Source organism: Solanum pennellii, chromosome 1 (assembly GCF_001406875.1).
Source record: "Solanum pennellii chromosome 1, SPENNV200".
NCBI lineage: Eukaryota > Viridiplantae > Streptophyta > Magnoliopsida > Solanales > Solanaceae > Solanum > Solanum pennellii.
Window position 1 is genome coordinate 5,620,492 of NC_028637.1, and position 16,391 is coordinate 5,636,882.

Below are 16,391 nucleotides of genomic sequence, written 5' to 3' on the forward strand. Positions count from 1 at the left end.
CGTCGCCAAGTTCAGAGAGTCGATTTCAGTACCCAAATTTCAGAAGTCTAAGTATTCTGGAACGAGACACCTGCGACGGTCCGTCGTGCCCACGACGGTTCGTCCTGCAGCTTCGTCGCCAAGTTCAGAGAGTCGATTTCAGTACCCAAATTTCAGAAGTCTAAGTATTCTGGAACGAGACACCTGCGACGGTCCGGTCGTGCCTACGACGGTCCGTCCTGCACTTCGTCGCCAAGTTCAGAGAGTCGATTTCAGTATCAAAATTTCAGAAGTCTAAGTCTTTTGGAACGAGACCCCCTCGACGGCCCGTCGTGCCCATGACGGTCCGTCGTGGGTTCCGTCGACTCACACAGTTTTTCCAGAAATAAAATCTGCTGCTCAAAACGACTAAACAGGTCGTTACAATCTTAATGTCATTCAATAGATTCCACTCAGTTTACTCATACATTGGTTGTTTGGTATCGTACGAATTTTGTTATTGCTCGATCACTTCCTTTTCTGCTATTATGTGATTAATTTGTACTCAAACTCAGTTGGAACATCCGTTTAATCAAGCTCAAAATGTGCATTTTGAGCTAGTTTTGAGTTTTAGGAGTCAGAGTTTGAGACTTAGTCTAGAAATAAGGATCAAAATTATCGGATTCAAAGTTGTGTTCAGTGCTAATTTAGTCCTCCTTATGCATCCTAACTAGTAACCTCTTTCGCTCGAAAATGACGTTATATATACTCAGGAATCACAATATATAAACTGTAGTGTAACTCAATGTCTTTTAAAAAAGTATAACTTACTTAAATCTTATAGTTTAAAGTGTAAATTACATCTTATTCCTATTCTTTTTCTAATTACAATAATCCCTTAAAATGTGTACCTTCCGGATACATAAGTCATCATCCAGATACATTAATTATAATACAATAAGAATTCTTCTATTGCACTAAAAAGGAAATAAAATCTGAAAATCTAATTACATCCCATAAACTACGCTTACATTTCTTCTTACTCTCAATCATACGAATGGAAATCCAGAATGAAGAAATTCAAAATTTCAAATTGCTCCCAATGGATACCCAAAAAATCCCACTGTCTTGTCTTCATCACCTACTTTTCACTACCCTAATTATAATTTTAGATTTTATTTCTAATACTTTTTTTTTTCACTTACAGAACCTCCATTGATATTGTATTACTGTTCATCAAGATTCATCTTTGCTAGTGAGAATCCATTTTCCATTTTTCCCTAGCTAAACCCCCCCTTTTTTTTTTCTCAAAATGAGGTTCTTTTCTGGGAATTTGAGATGTTATTTTGAGTTGAACTACAATCTTGTGTGTTTTTTGCTTTTATCTGTTTAAAGATCAATTTTTTTAGCGAAAAGGGTCTGATATACCCCTCAACTTTGTCATTAGGAGCTGATATACCCCTCGTTATAAAAGTGGCTCATTTATGCCCTTACCGTTATACAAACGGCTCACATAAACCCCTGCCGTTACAAAATGACTCACATATACCCTTCATTTAACGGAAGTTTAAAAAATAGTTTTAAATTTATATTTATTACTTCTAATTTTAAAAAAAATTATTTAGAGGTATATATGATTCTTCTATCAAAGTTCAAAGTATATTTTAATTTTTCTCATACATAAATTATTTTTTGACTTCTTTTATTATAATTATTTGAGTTTCTTATTCTTATTTTATTTTTTTCTTACATTCCTTAGTTTAACGGAAAAAAAATTAAACTATTTTTTTGTGTGTATTGTAATTTAATTTCGTATTCGAAGAAAAAATTTGGTCATCTACAATAAGTTTTACAAGAATATTAGTGAAACATAAATAAATTTGATTATCAAAATAATAATTATAAATTAGTCATTGAAACAAAAAAAAGTCAAAAAATATGTTTGACGATGATTAAATTTACTCATATAGGATTATATTTTTTAGAAAAAATAATAAAAATTTAGATTAAAATTATTATTTTTTTCATTTCCGTTAGAAGAAAAGGGTATATGTGAGTCATTTGTTTACAAGTAGGGGTATATATGAGCCACTTTCATAACAAGGGGTATATCAGCTCTAAATAACAAAGTTGAGGGGTATATCAGACCCTTTTCCCATTTTTTTAATTTAATGATTTAAGAATCTTGGATCTTTATCTAAATTTGGAATTTAAAGGTTGATATGTTTTGTTATGTGGAGAGAACTAACTGAAGTTTGTGAATCACAAATTAGTCATTGCAATTGAATTAGATATCGAGGGTTGAGGAAAAATTTGGAAATCTAATACATCGTTGACGTGAAAAAAAATAAGAGTTTGAATTTTCAATATATATGTAATGCATTAATACAACAAATAGAAAGGTTGTAGAGATGCACAACATTGATGGATCATTTTTACCTTTTATAATGTTATGTAATCGTTTTTTGAATTTCATTTTCGTGATGGATAAATTTATAAAATATAGTACTATATATGTATCTTGTTTAAATTGATAAGTGTTGTATTTCTACTAGATAACATAAAAAATTGTTGCTCTAAGATGTTTGGTTTGAGACCGATACAAGTACATTGTTGTTTGATAATTGTTATATATTGGGTACATTTAGTATAAATTCGAATTTACATATCATGCTTAAAAAAATAGTGCATGATATATTATTATTTATGTATCTTATTTTGTTTGAAAACAGAATGCATATGTATCATAAATTTGTAGATGAAAAGGCTGATACATGATAATGATAATACATTTGATAGAATTTTTGTATCAAGTATCAAATACTAATTAAGATTATGTATCAAACTAATATTTGAACATGATACATTGTGCATGCTAGAATTTTAATGTATCATAATGTTGAAACGAATGCTTTATTATACATTAGTTTAAGAAACAAAATCAACTATATACATTGAAAATATGAATTTATATGTATCAAAGAAGATGAACCACCAAAAAGTTGAAAAAAAGTCAACAATCTAATCAATAGAAAGCAACGGAGATGTATCCTTCTCGCACTAATTGGCTAAGCCTAATACTGAAAGATCGAACCAATGAAATGAAGTGTATCAAGACCGCCATTAGAAATTCCTGGAACAATTCCAGATGCACTCCAAGATGAATATCAGCATTAGCAACATTTTCTACCTCTCTTCCAGTAAATAGATCGGGAGTAACAAATTCAACAATTTTTTTAAGATGAAAAAATAAAAAAAAATTGAAAATTGAAGTGATAGAAAGAAACCTACCTCTTGAATAACTTGAAATTATTAATTGCAAAGAGAAAAGATTTGAAATTCAAAAATAGATTAATGTAGGTAACTGTAGAGAGATTTGTGGCTTGAAAAAAAGAAAAAATACTATGGGTATGAGATTTCAAATTAATATATCCAGAAAAAGAAATGATGGGAGCAAAAGATTAGATTTTTGATATTTTTTGAAATGGTACAAAAAAATAAGAAAATATGATGATAATGGTGTGTAGTTAGTTGATTTTTCCTTAAAAAGGCATCCATCTTGGCCCAAAATTTAAGGGATCCAATTTAGTAATATAATAGAATTATTTTTTTTAAAAAAATAATAAATTATAATGTGTCTTTTAGTTAATTTGAAACATTAAAGAATGTTTTGTTTCTTTTTGTCAATTTTTTAATTTGACTTTCCAAAAAATTGTAATGTGTCTTTTAGTTCATTTTGAAACATTAAAGAATGTTTTGTTTCTTTTGTCAGTTTTTTATATAACTTTTCACATGACATGTTTAAGGTCATAAGATTAAAACATTTATATATATATATATATATGTATAATTTAGTTTAAAACCACAAGATTTGAAAATCTTTACTCTTATAAGTTTCATGTGAAGTCAAAATTGGATAAAAGATTAAAACTGATGGAGTATTATTTATAGAAAAATAAATAATTTTACGTGTTAAAAAAACTAGAAGAATAAACTTTACATAAAAAATAATAAAAAATTAAAAGTTGTGAATCTTCTTCCACTCAAATCCTAGTTGTCAAGATTTGAACAAGGAATGAGAGTCGAGTATCCTAACTAACTAAAGTACAACTGATTGTTGAACAAATTAAAGTTGTCAATTTTGAAGACTGCTTATTATTTGGAAATTAGTCTATCGTAAAAAGATAATAAAAGAACATAGTCCAAGTTTTCTTAAAATTTTACTCCACACAGAAAAATCAGATTTCTAACTAATGTACTAGTTTTTAGTTTGATTTGATTAAAGTACAACAATATAAAAAACGATCAAGATTTGAAGTTTGTATGCAAGCTGAATTACAACAAGTATCCAGTAAGAAAGTCACTTAGGTTACATAACATATCAAATATGAAGCTAATTAGTTTAAAAGTGGAATCTTAGAATAGTAATAGTGGGAATAATCAATCAAAGTTATAATTTGGTGGAATTCCTTTTGCTTATGTTCTCAAATAGAACTAACAAAACTTGGAGGATTAAGTATTTTAAGTTATATGGGTTGGACTCTTAAAAAAATAATGATTTACAACACTCTTGCTTTTTGGAGCTTTTGACATGCACATGATGTCGAGCAACCCATAATTACCTCAATACGTGAAGACATGCTTCAAAATTTGGTGATAGAGCGAACAACTAGATCACTGTCAATGAACCTTATATTATTGTCATCCAAGATTTTGATATAGCCCTACAAGAATCGGAGTGATGTTTGATCCTTCTATGAGCTTTATGCAGGGCCGAAAACTCATTAACTGAGCCATACATTGTTATTCACAATTTACTCATGGCCCATGCCACTATTGTTGCCTATTAAAAAAAAGTACAAGATAAAAAAGCTTGAAAAGAGAAACAGATGCAATAAATTGAAATGTTTTCTAGTTGATATATAAATTATACATTGGTTATACATGACTATATCCATAGTATACATAAAATATACATCACCAAACTTTTTTTTTTTTTATTAATCTTTGTGATCAATTGCTGTTGCAACCTACAAAACATTGATCAATTGAGATATCACTACATAGCTTTTGGTATGATCCTTTAACAAACTCCAAAGATGCCATTGAAGTAACACAAAGGTCCATTAAGTTTAATTTAGAGGGGTAAGGATTTTGGTTTAGCAGCCAAAAATGCTCCTCAAATTTTCCTTTTGATGGTGAAATGTTTTGCTACTAAATTCAGGTATCTTGAGCATGTGATTCTTGGAAGGTATCCGAGTTTGATGGTAGAGAGAGTGTGAATACAGTTACCTAAATTTTCGTCAATCGAATCTGCATTCGTGAAAGGTTCATACAATTTCATAGGCATAAATCATTATACTACATGGTAAGCTAGCAAAAACAAAACCAACATAATTCGTGTTGTGGTTAATGACTCTGTCGCAGATTCTGGTGCCATTACCTTCGTTTGTCATTGATATATAACTCTATTAACTAATTACATGATTCATTCTACTTATCACGAAATTCATTTTGCATTCAGAATTAATCGAATTTCATTGTGCTTTGTATTTGTAGCATACAAAGGTATAAAGCCGCAGATAGGGTACTTAATTTGATCCAATACACAGTTAAACCTCTCTACAAAAATACTTCAGTATAACAACTAAATTCTATTTGAAACGATTTTCATGTCATGTTATATTATATGCTCTCTATAACAATAAAAAATTGTTCGTACAATGTTGACGATATTTGCTTGCAGACAAGTTCAATATGATTTGTAAATAGTGCCTCATGGATTTAGAAGCTTAATAAACTACGTACAAGCAGCAAAATGATGGGAACCCTTCAATCATTATTAGTGAAAATTGTATGTCTCTAAATCTACGATGTAATTTTTTGGGTTATGGGTCTTTTTCCCTTCCTATGTGGATAAATAAAAGCCCAATTTGGACCAACCCATTTTTGCCCATAGGCCCATTCTTATGAGGCAAATATAAACCTATTTTTAGGTCTTATTTTCAGACATACAGAGAGTTTTTCAGCAGCCAAAAAGAGAGAAAGAGAGCAGATTTTCGCAGTCAAAAATTCAGCCCTAACAGCCAACTTCAAATTGCGATTCCCGCTTCGTTTCTTGTCCGATTGAGCTGATTTTTGGACAGCATATTATATTCATCTCAATCTTTGATTAGGAACTGACAGAGTTGGATTTGGTGGCCTGCAGCTTCAGTTTTGCTGTCGTGAACAGTAGCTGCGAAATTGGTGATTTTGCTCCTTTAATTCTCTAGATTTGGTGCAATCTTATTTTGTTGTTGCTCGTTGTTTGGCACTTGTTTTGTGGCCAATTTTGGAGAACAATATTGTAACTCTTGGTGATTATAGTGGAGCTTTTGGTCCCGTGGTTTTTTACTCTTCACATCGAAGGGTTTTCCACGTAAATCTTGGTGTCTTGTGTGATTGGTTTATTATTGCCTTGTTATATTTGTTTGGTTGAATTACTTGCTGCCTTACTATCATATTGCTTGTGGTTGTTTGTCTTCTCTTGGTTCAAATCGAAAAGGGAAAGTATAGACTTGGGTATTCTTCCGCTGTTATCCTGTCAGGCATTCTTTGTTAGTGCCTTGTCTTTCCCAACAAAGTGGTATCAGAGCATTGGTTATTGTTGATTGTCGTTTTGAATGATGGAGGCAAATATGAGCAAAATGGTGTGTTTAAATGGTAGTAACTATCATATTTGGAAAGGCAAGATGAAAGATCTTCTATTTGTCAAGAAGATGCATTTACCTGTGTTTGCTTCTAATAAGCCTCAGTCTTTGAATGATGAAGAATGGGAATTTGAGCATCTGCAGGTTTGTGGCTATATTAGACAATGGGTTGAAGATAATGTTAGAAATCATATTGTGAATGAGACACATGCCAAAAGTTTGTGGGACAAGCTCGAGACACTTTATGCTTCGAAGACTGGCAACAACAAGTTGTTCCTATTGAAACAATTAATGAATATCAGGTATAAAGAGGGCACTCCTATTTCTGATCATATTAATGATTTTCAGGGTGTTCTTGACCAGCTGTCCGGAATGGGTGTAAAGTTTGATGATGAGATACAGGGACTTTGGCTTCTTAATACTCTGCCAGACTCTTGGGAAACTCTTCGAGTTTCTTTGACTAATTCTGCTCCCAGTGGTGTTGTAACCATGGAATATACTAAGAGTGGTGTCTTGAATGAAGAAATGAGAAGAAGATCTCAAGCCTCATCTTCTTCAGCTTCACACTCCGATGTTTTGGTTACTGAAGATAGGGGGAGAAACAAGTCCAGAGGTCAGAATGATAGAGGTAAAAGTAGAAGCAAGTCAAAGTCTAAATACAAGAATATTACATGTGACTATTGCCACAAGAATGGGCATATCATGAAATATTGTTACAAGCACAAGAGAGATATGAGACAACAAAAGAGAGAAGGCGATAATGAAAATCGTGTTGCTGTTGTTGCTAATGATGATCTTCTTGTTTCTTGTGATGCAAATGCCATTAATCTTGTTCGTGATGAGTCTAGCTGGTTTGTGGATTCTGGTGCTACTTCTCATGTCACGCCAAAGAAGGAATTATTTTCTTCTTATACTCCAGGTAATTTTGGAACGTTGAAAATGGGCAATAATCATGAAGTTGAAGTTATTGGCATTGGGACAGTTTGTTTGGAAAGTAACAATGGTTCCAAACTAGTTCTCAATAATGTCAAGCATGCTCCAGATGTTCGCTTGAATTTGATTTCTGTGGGATATCTTGATGATGAGGGTTATGTTAATACACTTGGTGTTGGCCAGTGGAAGCTTACTAGAGGTTTGATGGTTGTGGCCCGTGGTGACAAGTTGTCTAACTTGTATGTATTTCAGGGCTCCATGTCCAGAGACTCAGTAAATTTGGTGGAGAATGATACTTCATCAGAGTTATGGCATAGAAGGCTGAGTCATATGAGCGAGAAGGGGATTGATAGTTTGGCTAAGAAAAATTTGCTTTCTGGAGTGAAACAAGCAAAGTTGAAGAAATGTGTTCATTGCTTAGCCGGTAAACAGAAAAGAGTTTCTTTTCAGAGTCATCCGCCTTCAAGAAAGCTTGATTTGCTGGAGTTGGTACATTCTGATTTGTGTGGTCCTTTTAAGGTAAGATCTCATGGTGGTGCACTTTACTTTGTGACTTTTATTGATGATCATTCTCGCAAACTCTGGGTATTTCCTTTGAAGTCCAAGGATCAAGTACTTGATGTGTTCAAGAGTTTTCAGGCCTTGGTTGAAAGACAAACAGGGAAGACATTGAAATGCATCCGCTCAGATAATGGTGGTGAGTATATTGGTCCTTTTGATAGATATTGCAGAGAGCAGGGTATTAGGCATCAGAAAACTCCTCCAAAGACTCCTCAGTTAAATGGTTTAGCAGAGAGGATGAACAGAACTCTAGTTGAGAGGGTTAGATGTATGCTTTCAGATGCTAAGCTGTCAGATTCCTTTTGGGCAGAAGCACTTAATACTGCTGCTTATGTTATCAATTTATCTCCTGCTGTTGCTTTAGATGGTGATGTCCCTGACAGAGTTTGGACTGGTAAGAATGTTTCTTATGATCATCTTAGAGTCTTTGGGTGTAAAGCCTTTGTACATGTTCCTAAGGATGAAAGGTCAAAGTTGGATGTTAAAACTAGGCAGTGTATCTTCATTGGTTATGGTCAAGATGAATTTGGCTATCGTTTCTATGATCCTGTTGAGAAGAAACTTGTTAGAAGCCGTGATGTTGTGTTCTTTGAAGACCAAACAATTGAAGATTTTGACAAAGCTGACAAGGCTGATTTTCAGAGTAGTGAGAGCTTAGTTGATGTTGATCCAGTTCCTTTGACTATTGCACCGGAAGAAAATCTTCATAATGATGAAAATCAAGTTGATAATGAAGATGGTGATCATGTTCAGAATGACCGGCATGATGTTGTTGATGCTCCAGTGCAAGATGATGTGGTTGTCCAACAACCAATTATAGATGCTCCAGAGAGTTCTCTCAGACGATCTAGTAGAGAGAGAATTCCTTCATCTCGTTATTCTCCCAATGAGTATGTACTCTTGACTGACGGGGGAGAACCTGAGAGTCTTGATGAGGCCATGGAAAGTGAAGAAAAAGAAAGGTGGTTTGATGCTATGGAAGATGAGATTAAATCCTTGCATGATAATCATACCTTTGATTTGGTTAAGTTACCTAAAGACAGAAAAGCTTTGAAAAACAGGTGGGTTTTTCGGGTGAAACATGAAGATGGTAATCCAGTTCCACGGTACAAAGCTAGATTAGTTGTCAAGGGATTTAATCAGAAAAGGGGAGTTGATTTTGATGAGATATTCTCTCCAGTTGTGAAGATGTCATCCATTCGTGTGGTTCTAGGCTTGGCTGCAAGTCTAGATTTAGAGGTTGAGCAAATGGATGTTAAAACTGCTTTCCTCCATGGTGACTTAGATGAAGAAATTTATATGGAGCAACCGGAAGGTTTTGAAGTCAAGGGTAAAGAGAATTATGTTTGCAAATTGAAGAAGAGCTTGTATGGTTTGAAACAAGCTCCCAGGCAGTGGTACAGGAAGTTTGGTTCTTTTATGAGTCAGCAGGGCTTCAAGAAGACTTCTTCAGACCATTGTGTTTTTGTGCAAAAGTTCTCTGATGGTGACTTTATTATTGTGTTGCTTTATGTTGATGACATGCTTGTTGTTGGTCATAATACTTGCAGGATTCAGAAGTTGAAGCAAGAGTTGAGTAAGTCTTTTGCTATGAAAGACTTAGGACCAGCAAGGCAGATTCTTGGCATGCAGATTGTCCGTGATAGAAAGGCCAAGAAATTGGTATTATCACAAGAGAAGTACATTCAGAAAGTACTTCGCAGATTCAGCATGGACAAAGCTAAGGTTGTCAGTACACCTTTAGCTATGCACTTCAAATTGAGCACGAAACAGTGTCCTTCTAGTGATGATGAGAAGGAAGATATGAAGAAAGTTCCTTATGCTTCAGCTGTTGGTAGTTTGATGTATGCGATGGTTTGTACAAGACCGGATATTGCTCACGCTGTTGGAGTTGTTAGCCGTTTTCTTTCTAATCCGGGAAGAGAACATTGGAATGCTGTGAAGTGGGTTATGAGATATCTCTGTGGCACTTCTAGTCTGAGTTTGTGTTTTGGTACAGGGAAGCCTATTCTTTGTGGTTATACTGATTCAGACATGGCTGGTGATGTTGATACTCGCAAGTCTACTTCAGGGTACTTGGTTACTTTTGCAGGGGGAGCTGTGTCTTGGCAATCTAGGTTGCAAAAATGTGTTGCTCTATCTACTACAGAAGCTGAGCTTATTGCTGTCGTTGAAGCTTGTAAAGAATTGCTTTGGATGAAGAGATTCTTGGGGGAACTTGGTTGTGCTCAAGAGAGGTATGTGCTTTATTGTGACAGTCAAAGTGCTATACATCTTGGCAAGAATTCTACGTTCCATGGTCGGTCTAAACACATTGATGTGAGATACCATTGGATTCGAGATGTGTTGGATTCTAAGTTGCTTGAGCTTGAAAAGATTCATACAAATGACAATGGTTCCGATATGATGACTAAAGCTTTGCCAAGAGGGAAGTTTGAAGATTGTTGCATGGTCGCCGGGATGGCGGTCTCCTCCACATAGTCGTGAGGGGGAGAATTGTTGGGTTATGGGCCTTTTTCCCTTCCTATGTGGATAAATAAAAGCCCAATTTGGACCAACCCATTTTTGCCCATAGGCCCATTCTTATGAGGCAAATATAATCCTATTTAGGTCTTATTTTCATATACACAGAGAGTTTTTTCAGCAGCCAAAAAGAGAGAAAGAGAGCAGTTTTCGCAGTCAAAATTCAGCCCTAACAGCCAACTTCAAATTGCGATTCCCGCTTCGTTTCTTGTCCGATTGAGCTGATTTTTGGACAGCATATTATCTTCATCTCAATCTTTGATTAGGAACTGACAGAGTTGGATTTGGTGGCCTGCAGCTTCAGTTTTGCTGTCGTGAACAGTAGCTGCGAAATTGGTGATTTTGCTCCTTTAATTCTCTAGATTTGGTGCAATCTTATTTTGTTGTTGCTCGTTGTTTGGCACTTGTTTTGTGGCCAATTTTGGAGAACAATATTGTAACTCTTGGTGATTATAGTGGAGCTTTTGGTCCCGTGGTTTTTTACTCTTCACATCGAAGGGTTTTCCACGTAAATCTTGGTGTCTTGTGTGATTGGTTTATTATTGCCTTGTTATATTTGTTTGGTTGAATTACTTGCTGCCTTACTATCATATTGCTTGTGGTTGTTTGTCTTCTCTTGGTTCAAATCGAAAAGGGAAAGTATAGACTTGGGTATTCTTCCGCTGTTATCCTGTCAGGCATTTTTGTTAGTGCCTTGTCTTTCCCAACAATTCAACGATCCAAAAATGGACGTGATGACACTTGTCTATTTTCACCAAGACAAGTTAGCTTCAATCCAACGAAAACAAAAGAAATGTAGAAATAAATAGCTAGAACAAGATAAAGCGGAAAAACTTATTATTTCTATGAGAGACCCCAGAATCTGATTGTTACGTGTGCAAGCCACTAAATATATAAAGTGTGGAATTGAAATAATTACAAGTCACAACCTTTATTCTCAAATAGAACAAAGTATAAAGAAAAGGAAAAAGAGGGCCTCTTTGAGATGACAAGCAACTACCTCTTCAAATTATTGACAAGCCTCAAAATCAAAAGAAGAAGAAGAAAGAGATCATACGGATCCGTGCTCGGAACCTACACAAGTGTAGAAGTAAGGAGCGAGTGCCAACAACATGGTACTCAACAAGCAACCTAATAAACAAGGCAACAAACTAGATATCGAGTACCCCGTTCATCCCAACTAAACCTCCTGAAACTACAGCAGGCACAAAAATCATTCCAATCTAATAGTTCTACAATACACGGCCCACAAGACTTATTAATCACAGTTCAATATTCACAATTCAATAACAAAACGAATCAAGTCAGTCAACTCAATGTCAAATAGTTCAATCACACGTAACAAGTGTATCAATCATAATTAACAAGTCACACAAGCATCATAATGTATCAAAATCAGAATAATCAATATCTTGTTGGAACCATTTTTCATTGACACAATATCACTAGCTGGAGCCATTTTTCATCCTCTTTTTATCAAATTACTCACCTAAATCATTTCCCATCCACACAATATGTCTAGCCAGAACCATTTTCCTTCGATTATGTCAAGTCACTAGCCGAAATTATTTCTCATCGGCCTTTATATCAATTCACTAGCCGACAATTGCCTCGACATCATAACCATCACATGTCTTATCACGGTATCCACATAAGAACATGGAAGAGATACCAATTAATGAAATTCAAGTCTATACTCATGCTATCAAGCATTTCATCAATCAATCAATAAGGATCGCAACAAAGAAATTTACATCATCATGATCATCACATAACCTTTTTCATTTTAACCCCCTTTTATTCATTTAGATTTATCAAGTGGACAATTAACTGTTCACCTCATACCCGTTACTCCCAACACACAAATAATAAATGGAATACTCAAATTCTACTAGAATACAAGGTTTAGGAGATCACCTGCCCTAAATCAAACAATTAATCACTCCAAGAGTTGAGTCTTCTCCTTCCGAATCACTTCCAAAGCCACACAATCTATAACAATCAAATATTCACAATAAATCTCTAGAAACAAAAATACTCTCATCAATTATTTTGAAAAATTGGTCAGTCAACTCAAAACCCAATTCCGAAAAAAGATTTGAATCCAAAATTTAATAATTGAAAATATTACTCAATGCTTTAGGAACTCATTGGGGAAAATCATTTCAAACAAGGACTCAAAATTAGTTCACAATCTCCATTTTAGTTAAGAACTTGAGTTCTTGAAAAACCTTGTCATTTACCAATCAAAATCCCAAATTTTGATGTTAGATATCATAAATAACTAAAGCAAAATGAAGTTTTAGGATCATAAAGCTTACCCAAATGATTTAGCTCAAGAAATACTTTCAAAAATCGCCACCAAGAATCCCTCAAGCTCAAAAATGAAAAATGAAACTTAAACCCCAAAATTTTCAGCCAAAGACTCTCCCAAATGTCGCAAAACTAAAGCAGACCCCGTGAAAAGGGCGCCTCTTGCCAAAGTGAAGCCCCCTTCGCTTTCTCGAAGCTCACTTAAGAGAAGAGGCTCTCGATTCTGCAAAGGTTGCTCAAGTGATTGGACTTCACAAAAGCGAGGCTTGCGGACACCAGTAAATACAACCAACTTTTAAATCATTGAAAGGACCCTCAGGATTCGTTTGGAACCCGTACACACAAATCATATATGCAAATCAATTATCTCGATGTTTTAGAATCAATAGAACCATCAAAATACGAATATGAGGTCTCCTTTGTTGGGTTGTATTTGACCTAAATTTCTTACCATAAATAGGTTTTCCTTTTAGGAAAAGGTTTTGGACTGACTAATCCTTTTTCTGGTAGGAAAAGGTTTAGGACTCTATAAATAGAGGTATGTTCCTTCTAACTTAATCAGCATTCACAATGTAGTCTTAAGGGCTTTGAGAGTTTTGGTTAGAGGGAGAATTTGTGGGTCACAAGCTTGATACGTTATCACTTGTGTGAACCTCCCATGTATTTCGAGTGAATTGGTTGAGGTTGTTCCCCTCTGTATTTTGTACTCTCATATTTATAATGGATTGCTCATCTCCTTTGTGGACGTAGGTCGATTGACTGAACCACGTTAAATCTTTGTGTCTTTTGGTATATTTCTCGTTGTCTTCTTACTCGTGGTCTTTCGAGGTTTGCTTTGCTAGTTTCCGCATTTACACCTATTTATTTTCGGTCGGTCCTAACATCCTTGACCCAACATTCATAAAACCACAGGAAACTAACTCAACACCTAAAAATGCTAAAACAAGCTCAAGACATCTCAAAAATCAACAATGACCACACCTAGGCCTAAATCATCCCCCCAATCCAATGAAACTCTTGAAATTTTAATCGAGCATCTGAATCCCGAATGTTGGTCAAAGTTAACCCAAAGGCTAAATTTCCTCAATTTCACAACTTAGGACCTCCAATCCTCAAAAAGACTCTGAATCTGAAGCCAATAATTATCAGAACAAAGTTTCCACATCCCAGAACGGATGGAATCGACAAAATTTCATTCTGACACTAGAAACTCCAAAAGACTCTATAAAACACTTTTAAGCAACTTAGCCTTTCGAGATCACAAGCTTAACAAATTCTTAACTTATAACTTAAAAGTTCAAAACTAACTTTCAAAACTCAACATAAAAGACTTGGGCTCGATATCGGTAGGGTTAAAATTGTAACTTCACTAAACTTTCAAAATGACAGACCGAGTCATTACATGTAGCTTCTAAGCTATACAATCAACCAATATTTATTGAATTTGAAAAAGAGTCAAAGAAAGAAATAGTCTGAGCCTTTTGTTTTGATTTCTTGAACTGTTACAGGAATGGATGATTCAAATAGCATATTTACATCGCGTATTCATTTAAAACACAACGTATTCATTTGATATCTACCTATTTTGGTGAATATGCAGAGAAGATGACTTTAATGTGAAAGGATACAATAGCTGCTTATTGTTAAGCTTCAACTAAACATACATGGTTGATCACTTGTTGTTTCATTAACAATGCAATTCAACATGTTACAAAGTCCAGCGTGGATGGCTGTATGACCCTAGAGTGTTATGAACTGTTTCTTCGAGAAGGATGATACCACCACCTATCAGGCCCGACGCCCGACGATTGGTCCACAGAGTTGTATCCCTGCTCATCTGGTCTAAAAATAATATCAAAGGCTTGTTTGGTTAATATCAGTAGCTCTGTTTCTTCTATTTATATTTATATATGCCAATTGTATATAATTTGAAAGAGAAATTTTCCTAATACGCGGCAAATACACCAAAATATTTATATATGCCCAGTTGTATTTAATTTGAAAGAGAAATTTTCCTAATACGCAGGCAAATACACCAAAAACAATTCCGTTGCCGGGACTTGAACCCGGGTCTCTCGGGTGAGAGCCGAGTATCCTAACCAACTAGACTACAACGGATTGATGTTGATTATTTGGTCATTATACTACATAAATCCTAGCAATCTACTATCGATTTTATCTCAAGCAATACGTTGGGTAACTCCCGATATAACTGTAAAAGCAAGATGTGTCATTTGAAAAGTAAAAAGAAAAGAACATTAGTCCAAGTTTCTTTTACAATTTGACTCCATTCAAGTAAAAATAACATGATATTGTGTCTTTCTCTCTTCCCTCAAGAAGTAAAACAAACGTGTCCTACATGACATAATAATCGTCGAATGCCAAATATGATATAAATTGTTGCGTAGGATACATACGCTTACTTGTTTATCTTTATACAAATTTAAGTGTCTACTTGTACACACCCAAAGTTGAAGGACATATATGTTAGCTAAGACCAAGTTAAAATGCACGTTGATGTATTTTGTCTTTCAAAATTTTCTACTTTTATACTTGTAAAATAGTTCAAGTTTGCGCAATCATAAAAAGAAACTATATTCGTTCGGTTTATTAAAAAAAATACTTTGATTTTTTTCCATCTTAAACATTACACCACTCCTTTAATATAACCACAGTATACATAATATATACATATATTGTACATCCACAATTTTTGTTTAAGCCAATGGGTAAATAGCAATCCAGGTTAAATCTTTGCCAGACCCTGGTCATTGACTCATTCTACTAATCGCAAAATTCATTGTGCATTAAGAACTAAGCATTTTTTTTATTGTGCTTTTGTACTTGCAACATTCAAAGGTGTAAAGCCAATAGCATACAAGGTACACAATATGTTATACGAATAAATATCTCTACAACAATATTTCACTATGACAATTAAGTTTATTTGAAACAATTTTCATGCAGGTCCGATTCAACAAATTGGGGCCTAAATGTTAAACTGTATTGAAAGGTCTTAATTATTTTTTCTAGGTGACATAGATATATTAAATGAAAATTATAACAATAACATGTCTTGTGTAATCCTAAAATTGAGGTCAGTGGAGGATAGGATGTACATAAACCTTATGTAATAAGAAGATAAACAATGCAAATTTTGATTAAAAAAAATATAATATGAAGTTAGAATAATAAAATATAGCTCAAGAATTTAGTAAATTAATATAGCGATATTGAAATACTATTGCGCATAAATCTGATAAGTTGTTATAATGATATTGAAATGGTGTTGTGTTGCTTCAATATAATGATAATTTGTTGCAATGCTTTAAATTTGAAGAAGACATATCAAAAAACAATTTTTTTTCAAAAACAGACAATAATAGATTTTGCATAATGCACAAGGTTTAACCT

The 16,391-nt window shown here is 34.2% G+C and overlaps 1 non-coding gene across 1 annotated transcript; it reads right to left on the bottom strand.

Moving 5' to 3' along the window:
• Positions 1–15,022: 15,022 nt before the first annotated feature.
• TRNAE-CUC lies at positions 15,023–15,095 on the bottom strand. The gene has a single exon. It is a non-coding gene; the product is annotated as a tRNA-Glu (tRNA).
• Between the last annotated feature and the right edge of the window lie 1,296 nt (positions 15,096–16,391).